Source organism: Pseudochaenichthys georgianus, chromosome 19, assembly GCF_902827115.2.
Source record: "Pseudochaenichthys georgianus chromosome 19, fPseGeo1.2, whole genome shotgun sequence".
NCBI lineage: Eukaryota > Metazoa > Chordata > Actinopteri > Perciformes > Channichthyidae > Pseudochaenichthys > Pseudochaenichthys georgianus.
Window position 1 is genome coordinate 10,413,663 of NC_047521.1, and position 16,249 is coordinate 10,429,911.

The window sequence follows — 16,249 nt, forward strand, 5'->3', positions numbered from 1 at the left end:
ATTTGTAGCTCTTATTAATGTATGCCTCTTGTCATGTGTATACAAATCTGAAAAGAGCTGAAATGTATTTCAAATGTCAAACTTATATTAGGATCTAAAATAATTCTTTACAGCAATATGGACACATTTGGGGCATTTTGAGAGACTTGGATGTAGTGTGTCTGCTGTGAATACTGTGAACTAAGGAAGAGTGAGTGAGCTTAAACAGCATGCTTAGTATTCACTGAAATATTTACAACCACAAGATGGAGCCATTTTTCTATCAAATCAACACACTTCATTAACACACAACACACAATTAAAAATAAAACTGTAATTTGAGGGAAGCAAGTGAGGATCTTTTAAACAAAACAGTAATTATGACAAACCACACAGTGAAAACAAGTCAGTAATGAAGTGTATTGGACAGAGTTTGGGGCAGGGAGTGAAAGCTCCTGAAACCCATGAATGTGAGAGGCTTAAAGTAGGTTAATAAGTCAAAACAATTCAGGTGCATTCAGTCATGTTAAGCCAGTGGCACGCTAAAAACTGATCTAATTCAGTTAAACCTCTCCTAAAAGAAACCCACTCTCAACCCGTCTGATGTTATAAACTACAGGCCTGTCTCTCTACTCCCGTTCCTGTCTAAAACACTTGAACGCGCTGTCTTTAAACAACTCTCCTGTTATCTCCATCAGAACAACCTTCTGGATCCGCACCAGTCTGGTTTCAAGGCAGGTCACTCCACAGAAACTGCCCTCATTGCTGTCACTGAGGAACTGCACACTGCTAAAGCAGCCTCCCTCTCCTCTGTCATCATCCTGTTGGAACTTGTGTGCTGCATTCGACACAGTGAACCATCAGATCCTCCTTCGCACTCTCCAAGAACTTGGAGTTTCAGGCTCTGCACTTTCCCTCCTCACCTCATACCTCAAAGACCGTACCTACAGGGTAACTTGGAGAGGGTCCGAGTCCGACCCTTGTCAATTAACTATAGGGGTCCCTCAGGGCTCTGTTCTTGGTCCCCTCCTCTTCTCCCTGTACACAAACTCGCTCGGATCTGTCATTAGCCTGCATGGTTTTTCATACCACTGCTACGCTGACGACACCCAATTAATTCTGTCCTTTCCCCGCTCAGAGACCCAGGTCGTCGCACGCATCTCTGCTTGTTTAGCTGACATCTCTCAGTGGATGTTCGCTCATCATCTCAAGCTCAACCTTGACAAAACTGAACTGCTTTTCCTTCCGGGAAAAGATTGTCCCACTCTTGACCTGACTATCAACATCGGCACCTCTGTTGTTTCCCCGACCCAGACTGCAAGGAATCTGGGTGTGATCCTAGATAACAACCTGTCCTTCACTGCAAACATCGCTGCTACAACCCGTTGCTGCAGATACACGCTTTACATGGGATGCGTCCCCAGCTGACCCAGAAAGCGACGCAGCTTCTGGTCCAGGCTTTCGTCACCTCACGCCTAGACTACTGCAACTCGCTCCTGGCTGGTCTACCTGCATGTGCCATCCGACCTCTGCAGCTCATCCAGAATGCAGCGGCTCGTCTGGTCTTCAACCTTCCTAAATTTTCCCACACCACGCCGCTCCTCCGCTCCCTCCACTAGCTTCCGGTAACTGCTAGAATCCACTTCAAGACAATGGTACTTGCGTACCATGCTGCAAATGGATCTGGCCCTTCCTACATCCAGGACATGGTTAAACTGTACACCCCAGCGCGTGCTCTACGCTCTGCATCAGCCAAACGACTTGCTGCACCCTCGCTGCGAGGGGGACCCAAGTTCCCATCAGCAAAAACACGTGGGTTTACTATCCTGGCTCCAAAATGGTGGAATGAGCTCCCCATTGACATCTGGACGGCAGAAAGCTTACACACCTTCCGGCGCAGACTGAAAACTCATCTCTTTCGACTCCACCTCGAGCGATAGAATAACTAACAAAGAACTGCTAACAGAGCACTTATATACTAATAAAGGACTGGCTTATCTATAGCCAGTAGAGTAGCACTTGAAATACTTGGCTCTATGAAACCTGATGTACTTATATGATTCTGTTTTCTTCAAGGTTGTGTCTTCCTGGTCGAATGTACTTATTGTAAGTCGCTTTGGATAAAAGCGTCAGCTAAATGTAATGTAATGTAATGTAAAAACACACTTAATAATGAATGTTTGCTGACACAACCTTTTCAAAGGCTTAAAAACTAGTCTTAAAAGAACTAAAACTGCATTTAATGTGAATGCATGCCGCTCACTGCATTAGACACAGTTTGCAGATGGGCATGTAAACAATTAAGAAAACTGTTTCTGAGTTTTTACACTACAAAAACTCGAAATCTTGCCAAGTATATTTGTCTAATATCTAGTCAGAATATGTCTTTACACCTGATATAAGACATCATAACTTCAGAAGTAACACTGCAGTGAGATATCTGGTCTTGTTTTTAGACAATGCATCATCTTGTTAAGTAAAACAATCTTATTTTGAGTTGTATCTCAGATGAAACGCATATTCTTTTTACATATTTATTAGAAAATCACAGACTAACATCAGAAAACAGAAAACTTTGAGCATTTGCGGCAACACAATATTTCCTGATTCTGGTCAAATATAGTTCAAAATGAGTTCTCCAAGCTAATTGCAAGATCTGATTTATCGAAATATCCCTTCTTATTTCAATAAATCTTACCAAGCTAATTTTCAGTTGTTCTATTGGCAGATTTTTGTACTTATTTCAAGTGAAAACAGCTCGTTTTCATTATTGTTTAACTTGTTTTTGGTGCAGCATTTTTTCCAGTGTAAAAGTAGATCAAGTGGACAAATAGATTACATATTATGTAATATATGAATTCCTTTTTTTTCTTAGTGCTCAATTAACTTTGAGCTATATTTAATTATCTTCTCGAAGATCCAGCTCTAGCTGGGGTTAGCTGTTTGATGTTGATGGGCTGTAAATCCCACTGAGACATTGTATGTGATACACATGTAATTTGTTAGACTTAGACTTGACTCAGTTGCTCTTGACCCACTTCACTTACAGCCCCATGCCAGTCATCATTTTTGTGTTTCCATGGCGATTTGGGGGGATGCAGTGCAATTAATACCATGGCAACAACAGATCTTGCGGAACAACATTTGAGCTTCCTGTTGCGTGCACACCACCTGTGTGTGTGTGTGTGTGTGTGTGTGTGTGCGTGTGCGTGCGTGCGTGCGTGCGCGTGTGTGTGCATTGTAACACAGGCCTGCACTTAACATTTTTGAGGGTAAATTAATGGAACATGGTCATTACTCAGTAAAATATGCCATACGTTCAAATAAATCAAATCAAATAAAGTTTTATTTATATAGCACATTTATAAACGATTTTTGGTCGAGCCAAAGTACTGTACATATAATAAAATTAGCCTACAGTAGAGACACTTTACAGCAAATACAACAGCACAGATTGTTCAGAATATCAGTATGAGAAAAACGACACCCTCTATCCTTAGACCCTCACATCGTACAAGGAAAAACTTCCAGAGAAAACCCACAGTTTAAAGGGGGAAATGGGAGAAACCTCAGGGACAGCAACAGAGGAGGGATCCCTCTCCCAGGACGGACAGACGTGCAATAGATGCTGTGTGTAAATCGAAGAGATAATACATTTTACAGCATTTTGACCGAATGTTAGGAAATGCATCTGTAATGAGAAGATGAATCCACGAGGATTTCAGCTACAATCCTGTGGAAGCCATCAGGGAAGCAGCATGGCGAGACCCAAGGCAGGGCCGCAGAGACAGGTTCAGCCCATAGGGTTCAGCCACGACCCGAAGTCCAAGACTTAATCCAGAACTCAGGAAAGAGGATCCAAGACACAGGACACAGACAGAGAGGGAAAAGGTCTTTGGATAAAAGTTATTCTTGATAACCCTTCTCGAAAGATCTCATGAAGTTCCCCACTCAATCTATCAAGACCCGAGCAGTTCTATTAGATATAGGATAAGAAACAGAGATAGGGAGCACAACAACCTATCTCTTTGTCAGATGCACTCCCCTGCTTATCTAAGCGACTCTGTACCCCGTTACCCTCTACAAGGCCATAGACCAGCAGAGGGAAAATGGGGGGTGGGTAAGGGTTTTTAAGAATAAACCGCAAGGGTCTAAAGGGAAAAAATATATGAAATATAAGGTACTATATTTTAAGTAATCTACTATTCCTATATTCGAATAATGTATAAACTATTTAAAAAATACTTTATGAAATCCTATGTTATGTTATAAATATTAAAATAAACTAAATGAATAAATAAATAAATAACTAAATAAATAAATAAATAAATAAATAAATAAATAAATAAATAAATAAATAAATAAATAAATAATTAAACAAAAGTCAGAGAGAAAAAGTGAGTTTTATGTGTTGATTTAAAAACCCCCAGGGTCTGGGCCGACCTCACATGTAGGGTCAAAGTATTCCAGAGCCTAGGGCCAGCCGCTGCGAAAGCTCGATGCCCTCGGGTTTTAAGCCTGGTCTTAGGCACTATCAACAGCAGCTGATCAGCCGACCTTAAGGCTCTGCCTGGGGTGTAGCGATGGAGGCGTTCGGCTATATAGGCAGGAGCCAGCCCATTTAGGGCTTTAAAAACAAATAAAAGGAGTTTAAAATCTATTCTGAACCGAACTGGAAGCCAGTGTAATGAGGCCAGAATTGGGGTAATGTGGTCACGTGCAGCTAAATAAAGGAGCCACAATAAATGCTATCATTACATTACATTGCATTTAGCTGACGCTTTTATCCAAAGTGACTTACAATAAGTGCATTCGACCAATAAGATACAAACTTGTAGAAAACAGAATCTATAAGTACATCAGCTTTCATAGAGCCAAAACATTTCAAGTGCTACTCAACTAACTTTAGATAAGCCAGTGCTTTGTTAGTATATAAGTGCTTTGTTAGTAATTGTATTGCTCGAAGTGGAGTCGAAAGAGATTAGTTTTCAGTCTGCGCCGGAAGAAGTGTAAGCTTTCTGCTGTCCTGATGTCAATGGGGAGCCCATTCCACCATTTTGGAGCCAGGATAGCAAACCCACGTGTTTTTGCTGATGGGAACTTGGGTCCCCCTCACAGTGCGGGTGCAGCGAGCTGTTTGGCTGATGCAGAGCGGAGTGCACGTGCTGGGATGTATGGTTTAACCATGTCCTGGATGTAGGAAGGGCCAGATCCATTTGCAGCATGGTACGCTAGTACCAGTGTCTTGAAGTGGATTCTAGCAGTTACTGGAAGCCAGTGAAGTGAGCGGAGGAGTGGTGTGGTGTGGGAGAATTTAGGAAGGTTGAAGACGAGCTGCAGAGGTCGGATGGACATGCAGGTAGACCAGCCAGGAGGGAGTTGCAGTAATCGAGGCGTGAGATGACGAGAGCCTGGACCAGAAGTTGCGTCGCTTTCTGGGTCAGGAGGGGACGTATTCTCCTGATGTTGTAAAGAGTGTATCTGCAGCAGCGGGTTGTAGCAGCGATGTTTGCAGTGAAGGACAGTTTGTTATCTAGGGTCACACCCAGATTCCTTGCAGTCTGAGTCGGGGAAACAACAGAGGGACGATGTTGATTGTTAGGTCAAGAGTGGGACACTCTTTTCCCGGAAGAAAAAGCAGTTCAGTCTTGTCAAGGTTGAGCTTGAGGTGATGAGCAGACATCCACTGAGAGATGTCAACTAGACAAGCAGAGATGCGTGCGACGACCTGGGTTCCAGAACGGGGAAAATAATCAATTAATTGAGTGTCGTCAGCGTAGCAATGGTATGAAAAACCATGCGGGCTAATGACAGATCCGAGCAAGTTTGTGTACAGAGAGAAGAGGAGGGGACCGAGGACAGAGCCCTGAGGGACCTCTGTAGATAATTGACAAGGGTCGGACTCTGACCCTCTCCAAGTAACCCTGTAGGTGCGGTCTTTGAGGTATGAGGTGAGGAGGGAAAGTGCAGAGCCTGAAACTCCAAGTTCTTGGAGAGTGCGAAGGAGGATCTGATGGTTCACCGTGTTGAATGCAGCAGAAAGGTCCAACAGGATGATGACAGAGGAGAGGGAGGCTGCTTTAGCCGTGTGCAGTTCCTCAGAGACAGCAAGGAGAGCAGTTTCTGTGGAGTGACCTGCCTTGAAACCAGACTGGTGCGGATCCAGAAGGTTGTTCTGATGGAGATAACAGGAGAGTTGTTTAAAGACAGCGTGTTCAAGTGTTTTAGACAGGAATGGGAGGAGAGAGACAGGCCTGTAGTTTATAACATCAGACGGGTTGAGAGTGGGTTTCTTTAGGAGAGGGTTTACTCTTGCCTCCTTGAGACTGTTTGGAAAGTGACCAGAAGTTAGAGAAGTGTTGATGAGATGGGCGAGAAATGGTAGAATATCAGGAGCGATAGTCTGAAGGAGGTTTGAGGGGACGGGGTCCAGAGGACAGGTGGTAGGACGGGCAGAGGTAATGAGGGTAAGAACCTCACTTGGAGAGAAAGGGGAAAAGGAGGTTAGTGTGTGGGTGAACGGTGGGTCTGGAGACCCAGGAAAAAGAAGAGCGAATATCATCAACCTTTTTTTCAAAGTGGTTAACAAAGTCGCTTGGAAGAAGGAAGGAGGGGGCAGGGGCTCTGGGGGGGGTTCGAGGAGGGTGGAGAAGATAGAAAATAGTTGTGGGGGATTGGAGTAGGAAGAATGGATCTTATCTTGAAAGAAAGTGCTTTTTGCCTGAGAGATCGAAGATGAGAAAGAGGAGAGGAGAGCCTGATAGGTTAGGAGGTTATCAGCTGCCCGAAGGATGGTTCTATTAGCATGCAGTGCGTCATTTAGCCAGGGAGCAGGAGGGGACTGACGAGCCTGCAGAGATGTGAGAGGACAGAGAGAGTCCAGAGAGTAACTATCGGTTTTGGGGGCTCAGTACTTATATTCCATTATTATATTAATATGTCAGTTATTTATACTCAACATAGACCAAAAAGATAAGAAGTTACAGGATAAAGGTATAAGGTTACATTTGTGCATTGAAAATGACTAGCAACAACAGTTACAAATTAGCTTTAGCCAGTCCCGGCTCAACGGTTGTGTTGTAAATTGCCCTTGCTAAATAAACGTATAAAGTAAAAAGAACATCTAAAATTACAAAACTAAAAGTGTTTTTCTGATCAAAAATCTTTGTATTGTGTTTCGGCAATGCATGAACAGTGTTTGTCATTTAGAGATGGAAAGCTAAATATATATGCATACAAATAAGACAGTGGCCTGTACTGATTGTATGTACAAAGAGAAAAACAAATTACAAAGAACACAAACAAACAATAATAACGACTAAAGTAATCCCCTACATTCACTGCCAGTGAGCCTCATACACACGATTATTTATCAGGAACATACTTAGATGAGAATATCTGCGTGTAATATGCATATGCACATAACTTTTTTAGTGAGTTACTCAGATGAGTACCAGGAGACAGCGTTTGGTACTGACCCCACACAAAGCGTGGTCCTCCTCAGTGTCTCCTTCACTGTCCTCTATTTACACTTCTTGCATGCTAGATGATGAAGATGATGAAGATGCACCTCCCTGTCTCTTTTTAAGCCTCCGATTTGCTTTCTCCAAAACTTGTTGCCAACACTGTGAAGTCCTTGCATTTCCTGAGGCCAAGTGGAAGGATCAAATACTAAGAAATGATCACATGACTTGAAGTCATATCTGATTTCAGATGTGGGAAGTTACTAAGTACACTTATTCAAGTACTGTACTTAAGTAACATTTTGAGATATTTGTACTTTACTTGACATTGATGCTACTTTGTACTTCTACTCCACTACAGTTCAGAGGTAAATGGTGTACTTTTACTCCATTACGTGTATTTAATACCTTTAGTTACTTTACAGATCTGGATGAATGATGTGAAATATAATCAAGTGTTAAATCAGACTTTAGTTCCACCTGGAGTAAATTCACAAGTTACCCTGCAGTATACAAAGTCATTCAAACTAGCTGCACCTTTACCAGCTTTGATAACACTTTAATGATCAATCATTATAAAACATATCATATATATTATTCTGAAATGGACCAATCTGCACAATGACTACTTTTACTTTAACTATATTTTGATAATACTTTTCAAATGTTACTTGACTAACATTTTGAATGCAGGTATTTTACTGTAACAGAGTATTCCTACACAAGATCTGAGTACTTTTTCTACCTGATTTCAAACTCTTCCATTAACACCCTGAGTACAGTACGTTTGCAATTGCTGTGTGTTTTACTCCACGTTAACTTTTTCAAAGTTCAGGATAAAAACTTGAATTTTTTTGAATGATCAAAACGTATTACCCTGAAATAGCTCCATATTCTTTCACACACAGTGACGTCACAAGCTACCCACAATGCAACACGCGCCATATATATATATATATATATAAATACGCCATTTTCATGGAGGTGCAAATATCCTGGAAGTGCAAATATAAACAGCTAGCTAACGTAGCCAGGCAGAGGCCACTAGGTTTTTTTTCTGAATTAACGACCGAAGAAATCGCTACATGTCTTCGGGTTACATCTCTGGACTTGAGGGGTGTGCTCTAGGTCGTTACCAGCGTAAACTAGAGCTGTGTGGGTTGTCGAAAGTGGCCTTCGTCGATTTTGGCTGCATCTACGTCTAATTTCTGGAAACACCAGGTGAATACCCCACTTTGCACAATAATATTATCATGCCATTGCATGTGGTATTTTAGAGTTGACTAGATATTGATTAAGGCAATAGACTATGATATTCAGTACAGGAAGCTTAGCAACACCTAGACGGGGTACGGCTAAAGCCTTGGCCTGCTTGCACCTCGCGTAAAACGGCGGATACCGGAAGTACGGTGTCGCCCTCGGCTCAATACCTGTATGTGTGTGTGAAAGAATAACGTCGTTAACGTTAACCCTGTCTGTGCACTGCACACGGTGAACAACTCTGTCGTCCAGTGATCTGAGCCTCTGCTCTGTCCGTCGGTTATGTCCTGCGTGGCTCAAAGCTCCAGTTCAAGTCATAGGCCCTTTCTCACTTCTCTTATTTTTCATTTTCTCGCTGTCACTACCCGATCTGCAGCTCTGCTCGATCTGCAGTGCGCATGTGCGAGATGGTCCGCCATATTGGACAACTCCGGACGGCAACCCAAGTAGCAGGACAACATTGACACAGTGGCTTTTGACAAAGCTCAAAAATAAAACGAGAGAGAGATGAGTTATTGTTATTACAACGTGACTTCACTATTATTTAACAACTCTTTTTATTGGGTTCTTTTATTTGGGGTTAAGTACATTGTCAGAATAAGTGAGAAATGGATTTAACTTCTGTTAGACAGCTATCATACTGAATACATATTTACTGTGAATGTGTGCACATATGTATGGCATATAGCTGTCTAACAGAAGTTAAATCAATTTCTCACTTATTCTGACAATGTACTTAACAATTCTCTCTATATGGCGCTGAACCTTCCTAACGGAGTGAAATGACCCGGAAGTCCCTCAGTGGCAGCCATGATAAGTGCCATTCGAATTCTCTAGATAGGAGCAGTGGCGGTTCTACAGGGTGGCACGGGGTGGCAGCTGCCACCTCAGAAAAATGCCTTGCCACTCCAGCTGCCACCCCAGTTGGCAGCTTTGTTTTGAAAGAAAAGTTATGGCTCATCCGACATTTATGAGAGAAAATCTCTAATGTCCGAGTGCAAGTGAATGCAGCACAAGACGCGCCTTGTAACCCCTCCCCCGGCCCTGGCGTGAGCCTGGAAATATGATTGGCGGCGACTTCATTTGAACGGGGGGACAGCGCAAAACGAGAAGCATTTCGGATCCAAGTAGACGGAAGGAATGAGATATTGGCGGTCTACAATGACAGAGAAGTATGGGCTCAGAACAGTCTCATAATACACACGTGCACACAGAAGGATTCAAACTTGTATTTCCGGATCCATACTTGTGTTTTTCAATGCACACACAAATGTATTCTGTTTCATATACATGTAAATAAAATCCAAATACAGAAAAAAGTTTTACATATGTATTTTTGATCCTCACTTATTAGTTTCCCATTTAAAACCCCTGAACCTGCAAACACAAACAGCTTTCTGTGCACGGATCGCTTTGCATTCGTGTGTGGGTTTTTTGAGACTCCCCTGACGGTCAGCCGATTCGTACTTGTAATTTTTTCTATCTATAGCCAATCAGATGTCTCCTTCATTCTAAACCAATCACATGAGCGCGCCCCCACGAGGGTAAGATTACTTCATATACGCATTTTGCGCAGTCCGGTCAGCTCGCTAAACAGAGGGCGGAGCATCAGGTGATCATGCAGAGCTGCGTGTCTCCATCTCTATGGTCTCCATCAGACTCAGCAGCTGATCTGATCTCTCTCTCGTGTCCGGTTACACTTCACTCGCGTTTATGTCCATATCGATCAGATCCAGCTCTCCTGATCGGCCTTTATAGAGAGCACCGATCAAACTATTAAGAGTGAATATCGGCCGATAATGACCGGCGGGGCTCGCCCCGTTAACAGGTCACTGTCTAGCACTGGCTTCGTAGTGCACTGATCGATTATGCTAAGCTAACCTCCTGTAGCTGCTCCCTCCACACTCACAACAACTTCATACAGACATAAATAAAGCAGCTGTATTCGCCATACAGGAAACACACATTTAAAACGGTTTTGCCTGCCGTTTTTGTGTACACAAGCATTCATCAATGGTTTGGAAAGTGGCGCTGTACCTTAATAATATAAAGGCTTGTATTTGCGTGCATTTCCTGTTCGGAAAATGGCGCTGTACTGAGAGTGGAGGTGTCCTGAGATTAGCGCCTGCAGGCAGGCTCCATGGAGCTGTCAGCTCCGGACTGCGCAAAATGCGTACATGAAGCGCTACGTCATGAACGCAAGAAATCTACCCTCGTGGGGGCGTGCTCATGTGATTGGCTTAGAATTGAGGAGACATCTGATTGGCTATAGATAGAAATAATTACAAGTACGAATCAGGTGACCGTAAGGGGAGTCTCAAAAAACCCACACACGAATGCACAGCGATCCGTGCACAGAAAGCTGTTTGTGTTTGCAGGTTCAGAGGATTCAAACGGAAAACAAATATGTGAGGATCAAAAATACACATGTAAAACTTTTTTCTGTGTTTGGATTTTATTTACATGTATATGAAACGGAATACATTTGTGTGTGCATTGAAAAACACAAGTGTGGATCCGGAAATACAAGTGTGAATCCTTTTGCGGATCATGAAATACAAGTGTGAATCCTTCTGTGCGCATCTGTGTATTATGAGACTGTTCTGAGCCCATAGAGAAGAGCCTGTCAAGTTTGGCTGTAAGGCAAGGCAAGATAAGTTTATTTATATAGCACTTTTCTGTACGCGACAATTCAAAGTGCTTTACAAAACCAATTAAAATACTTTTTAGGAATACATACAGTAAAACACATATATAATGGCATTTTACAACAGGCATTACAAAGCAAAGATAATAAAATAATAAAAATAAACACCACAGGTATACAATACATGTTTAAAAGGCATACTGTAGTGCGAATATGAGCAGCTCAATTAAAAGCAGCGGCAAAGAGATATGTTTTTAGTCTCGATTTAAAAATAGTAAGCGTTTCTACGGACGTGCCAATGATTTGTGCCAACTTCATGCTCTGCTCACGAATGACTCGATGACATAAACAACTGTTAAGATGATGACCTTACGTGTGTAAATATTTTATTTTCTTTGTCGGGGTCTGCCCCCAAAAAACAGTTTTAAGTCCTGAGAAAGTCAAATAAGAAGGTGTGTAAAACTTCACTGCCCAGCCAAAAAAAAGTAACCACTTTGATTTAACTAGGCCAGTAAGGACTTTACACTGGATAATAACTGCAGCGATGTTTATGTTTGAGCTGAATACACATTTTTTAACTTCTTTAATGTTTGTTCTTTCTGATGTAAAGTCAAGGTTGTAACTGTTTGCAATGAAGTTGTGGGGCGCTGAACTGTTCTTTTGATTATTTTGATATATGATAGTAATTACTTGTCTTTCAAATTTGAAGGAGGGTGAGCAAGCATCTTGAGGAACATTCATCATTAACTCCTCCAAAAAATATAGTTTTTATAATAATAACACTGAATATGTGAATCATAACAGTGATTGACAGCTAATATCATATTAATTTAGACAGTTAATTAATATACTTATTGCAGCAGTCTGCATAGATTTGGTACCCCTGCTGGTCTAAGAGTGAGACAAACTCATTTATTGTTCAGTTAAAATTCATTAAATTAATTCTGCCACCTTATATATTTATATTTAAGGCTTGATGTGCCACAATAATGTCACCAAATGTTATTGAGTTAAAATAAATATTGTGGCTTTCCAAGTTAACATTAATTGATATGACTGCGATTAAATCAGCATATACTTCTGCCAGGGGATGCCACCCCTGAAATTCTCCTGCCACCCTCTTGCCACCCCATGAATATTTGTCTAGATCTGCCCCTGGATATGCTGATGTTTAAAACTCAGTTCACGGGGCTCATTTTTATATTGCTTCAGTTTATAATCGTAAGATACATTTTTCAATAAATTATTCCACAAACAACAAACAACATAATTATTACATTCAAACAAACTACTTGTAGTAGATAACGTACATTATTCAGAAGTTTACATCAACTTTGAATAATAACACGGGAGAAAGGGATCCTCTCTTTTCCCCTCTCTCTCTCCTGACAGCACGTCAGTTTCTCAAGCAGCTCCTGCAGCTCGCTAAACAGAGGGCGGGGCTTCAGGTGATTATACAGAGCTGCGTGTCTCGGTCAGACTCAGCAGCTGATCTGATCTCTCTCTCGCGTCCGGTTAAACTTCACTCGCGTTTATGTCCATCTCGATCAGATCCAGCTCTCCTGATCGGCCTTTATAGAGAGCACCGATCAAACTATTAAGAGTGAATATCGACGATAATGACCGGCGGCCGATCTATCGGAGCCTCCCTAATTATTACCAGACATTTTGACCGTCAGGTTTTTTATAAATGTTACCAGCTAAAAACCGGTAATTACCGGCTAACGGAAACCCTGCTTTACTCACCGCTGGGTTACCAGACCCTCCCTTCACCCACACACTAACCTCCTTCTCCCCTCTCTCTCCAAGTGAGGTTCTTACCCTCATTACCTCTACCCGTCCTACCACCTGTCCTCTGGACCCTATCCCTTCAAACCTCCTTCAAACTATCGCTCCTGATATTCTACCGTTTCTCACCCATTTCATCAACACTTCTAATTTCTGGTCACTTTCCAAACCGTCTCAAGGAGGCAAGAGTAAACCCTCTCCTAAAGAAACCCACTCTCAACCCGTCTGATGTTATTATACAACTCTCCTGTTATCTCCATCAGAACAACCTTCTGGATCGGCACCAGTCTGGTTTCAAGGCAGGTCACTCCACAGAAACTGCCCTCCTTGCTGTCACTGAGGAACTGCACACGGCTAAAGCAGCTTTCCTCTCCTCTGTCATCATCCTTTTGGACCTGTCTGCTGCATTCGACACGGAGAATCATCAGATCCTCCTTCGCACTCTCCAAGAACTTGGAGTTTCAGGCATTGCACTTTTCCTCCTCACCTCATACCTCAAAGACCGCACCTACAGGGTTACTTGGAGAGGGTCGGAGTCCGACCCTTGTCAATTAACTACAGGGGTCCCTCAGGGCTCTGTTCTTGGTCCCCTCCTCTTCTCCTTGTACACAAACTCGCTTGGATCAATCATTAGCCCGCATGGTTTTTCATACCACTGCTACGCTGACGACACCCAATTAATTCTGTCCTTTCCCCGCTCAGAGACCCAGGTCGTCGCACACATCTCTGCTTGTCTAGCTGACATCTCTCAGTGGATGTCTGCTCACCACCTCAAGCTCAACCTTGACAAAACTGAACTGCTTTTCCTTCCGGGAAAAGATTGTCCCACTCTTGACCTAACAATCAACATCGGCACCTCTATTGTTTCCCCGACTCAGACTGCAAGGAATCTGGGTGTGACCCTAGATAACAACCTGTCCTTCACTGCAAACATAGCTGCTACAACCCGCTGCTGCAGCAGGGCAGATGGAACATGGAGGACCCCCATCAACATGTAATATGCATGTACATTCGTATGTGCGATATTCCTTTGCTCGTGCACATGCAGTGGGGGCAGATACATTTACATTTCCTCTCATTGTCAATCCAAAGACTTCTTCAAACGTGCGTGGGCGAAACATGCATTAATGGGTTTTCCTTTTCATGTATTGCCAAGACAGCATCCCTTCTATAAATGTACGCCCATCACTGTCTAAGAAACACCAGCAGAGGTTTGCCATGGCACATGGGAACATGGCCCTAAAGTACAGTAGATACAGTAGAGTTATAAATAGTTTACAACATCAGAAAAGCTACTTTAGGGCAAAAATATTTACTCATAGATATCGCCATGTTGGGCAATGTGTTATACAATGTGTTTTTAAGTGCCAGGTTAAAAATTCTTGTTTCATTTCTTCACATAAATCTATGGATTTACAGGGGGAACTTCGGATATTATTATTTTTTATCACAAATTGTCCCAAATTGGGATCATATCTTATATTATATTGAATAAGACAATACAGTCAACAGCCATAAGAATATATATATATATATATATATATATATACATTTTCGCAAAGCCTTTTAATGATAAAATGTTGCAGGGTATGGATTATGTATGAACTTTCTAAACATGTACCTAATATAAATAAATATCTGTATTTATAAATATAAATTAACTTATAAATCACATTCAAATCGAATCAAATCAAGTTTTATTTATAAAGCACATTTTTAAACGATTTTTGGTCGAGCCAAAGTGCTGTATATATAATAAAAATACCCTACAGTAAAGACACTTTACTGCAAATACAACAGCACAGTTTGTGCAGAATATCAGTATGAGAAAACGACACCCTCTGTCCTTAGACCCTCACATCGTACAAGGAAAAACCTCCGGAGAAAACTTCCCCAGTCGATTACTTAAGACAATTCATTTCTATGCTTCAAGTTTTCTGAAATGTAAATATGCACATTTATTATTATAAATCTACAGACAAATATAGTATAGTCAATAAACACCTGAATGTATATTTAGGATGTTTTCTTTCCACTATTCAGATAAAACACTATGGAAGCAAAGTAGCCAAAACTCTAAAAGATTGTGCCTGAAAACTGTATTTTTGCCAGTAAAGCATCTAAACTAAAGCATAGTCATTCAAATATAAGAAAAAGGTCTCTTTTCTTAATTCTAGAAGCGCCCTCTCTTGCTGAATTATCCAGATGGTCTCTGCATGTGCTGTACTCTATCATTTAGAGCTGCCTCTCTGCATGCACGCTCTATTGTAATGCATATCTGCACGTGGTGCCTTTTAGCCCTGAGTTCCTTTCAGAGCAGAACCACTGTGTCTCAATCAATCTGAGTTCTCTTTATTCACACTGACCCCCGCTCGGTCCAGCTTTAGCCAGGAGCTTTTGTAGGCAGTCAGTAGAAGGTTATTTGTCTTATATTGGAGGATATATAACAAAAGGAATTTCTATAGGATGGGGGAAACAACAAGTGTGAGGTGTGATTGATATAACCATCTGCCTATTGGCCACCTGGATAAAACTTGAGGAGAGCAATCTGAATGCTGATGCCTTTGGATAGTGCGAAGAATTTTAAGGCAAAGACAAAAGTAGAACAAGTGGGGTATTATTTTTAAAATAATACGCAGTCTTCCACTGTTTGCATACATTTGTGAAACGTACCTGTCTGGCGTTTCAGTTGGAGTGTGTGCTCCATTCTACTGGATGGTCATTCTGTGCCCACATTACTCTCAGTGTGGAAACAAAAGGTCCTGACCTCGGGTGTTATTCTTTTCGGGGATATCATTTTTAGTCTGGGCAGTCTGCTCATTTCTGATTTGTAAATGCAAAGCAGTGCCTGGTTAAGGAGGGACATTTTTGTCTGACTGCGTATTTCCTCTGTGGTTAATTAAAATGAAGGCTGGGAGTTTACTGAAAAAATAAATATGGCTGGATTTAAAATGCAAGGCAGAAGTTATTAAAATAATTAAACAGAGAGAACACAAATGAAGAGCGTTGAGGTTTTTCCCATGCTTAATAAAGGCATTATGTGTAGTTTCAATTAAGGGAGAAGTGCTGTGTAAGAAGAAGAGGATTTTTTTTTTATTAATCGGCCTATACC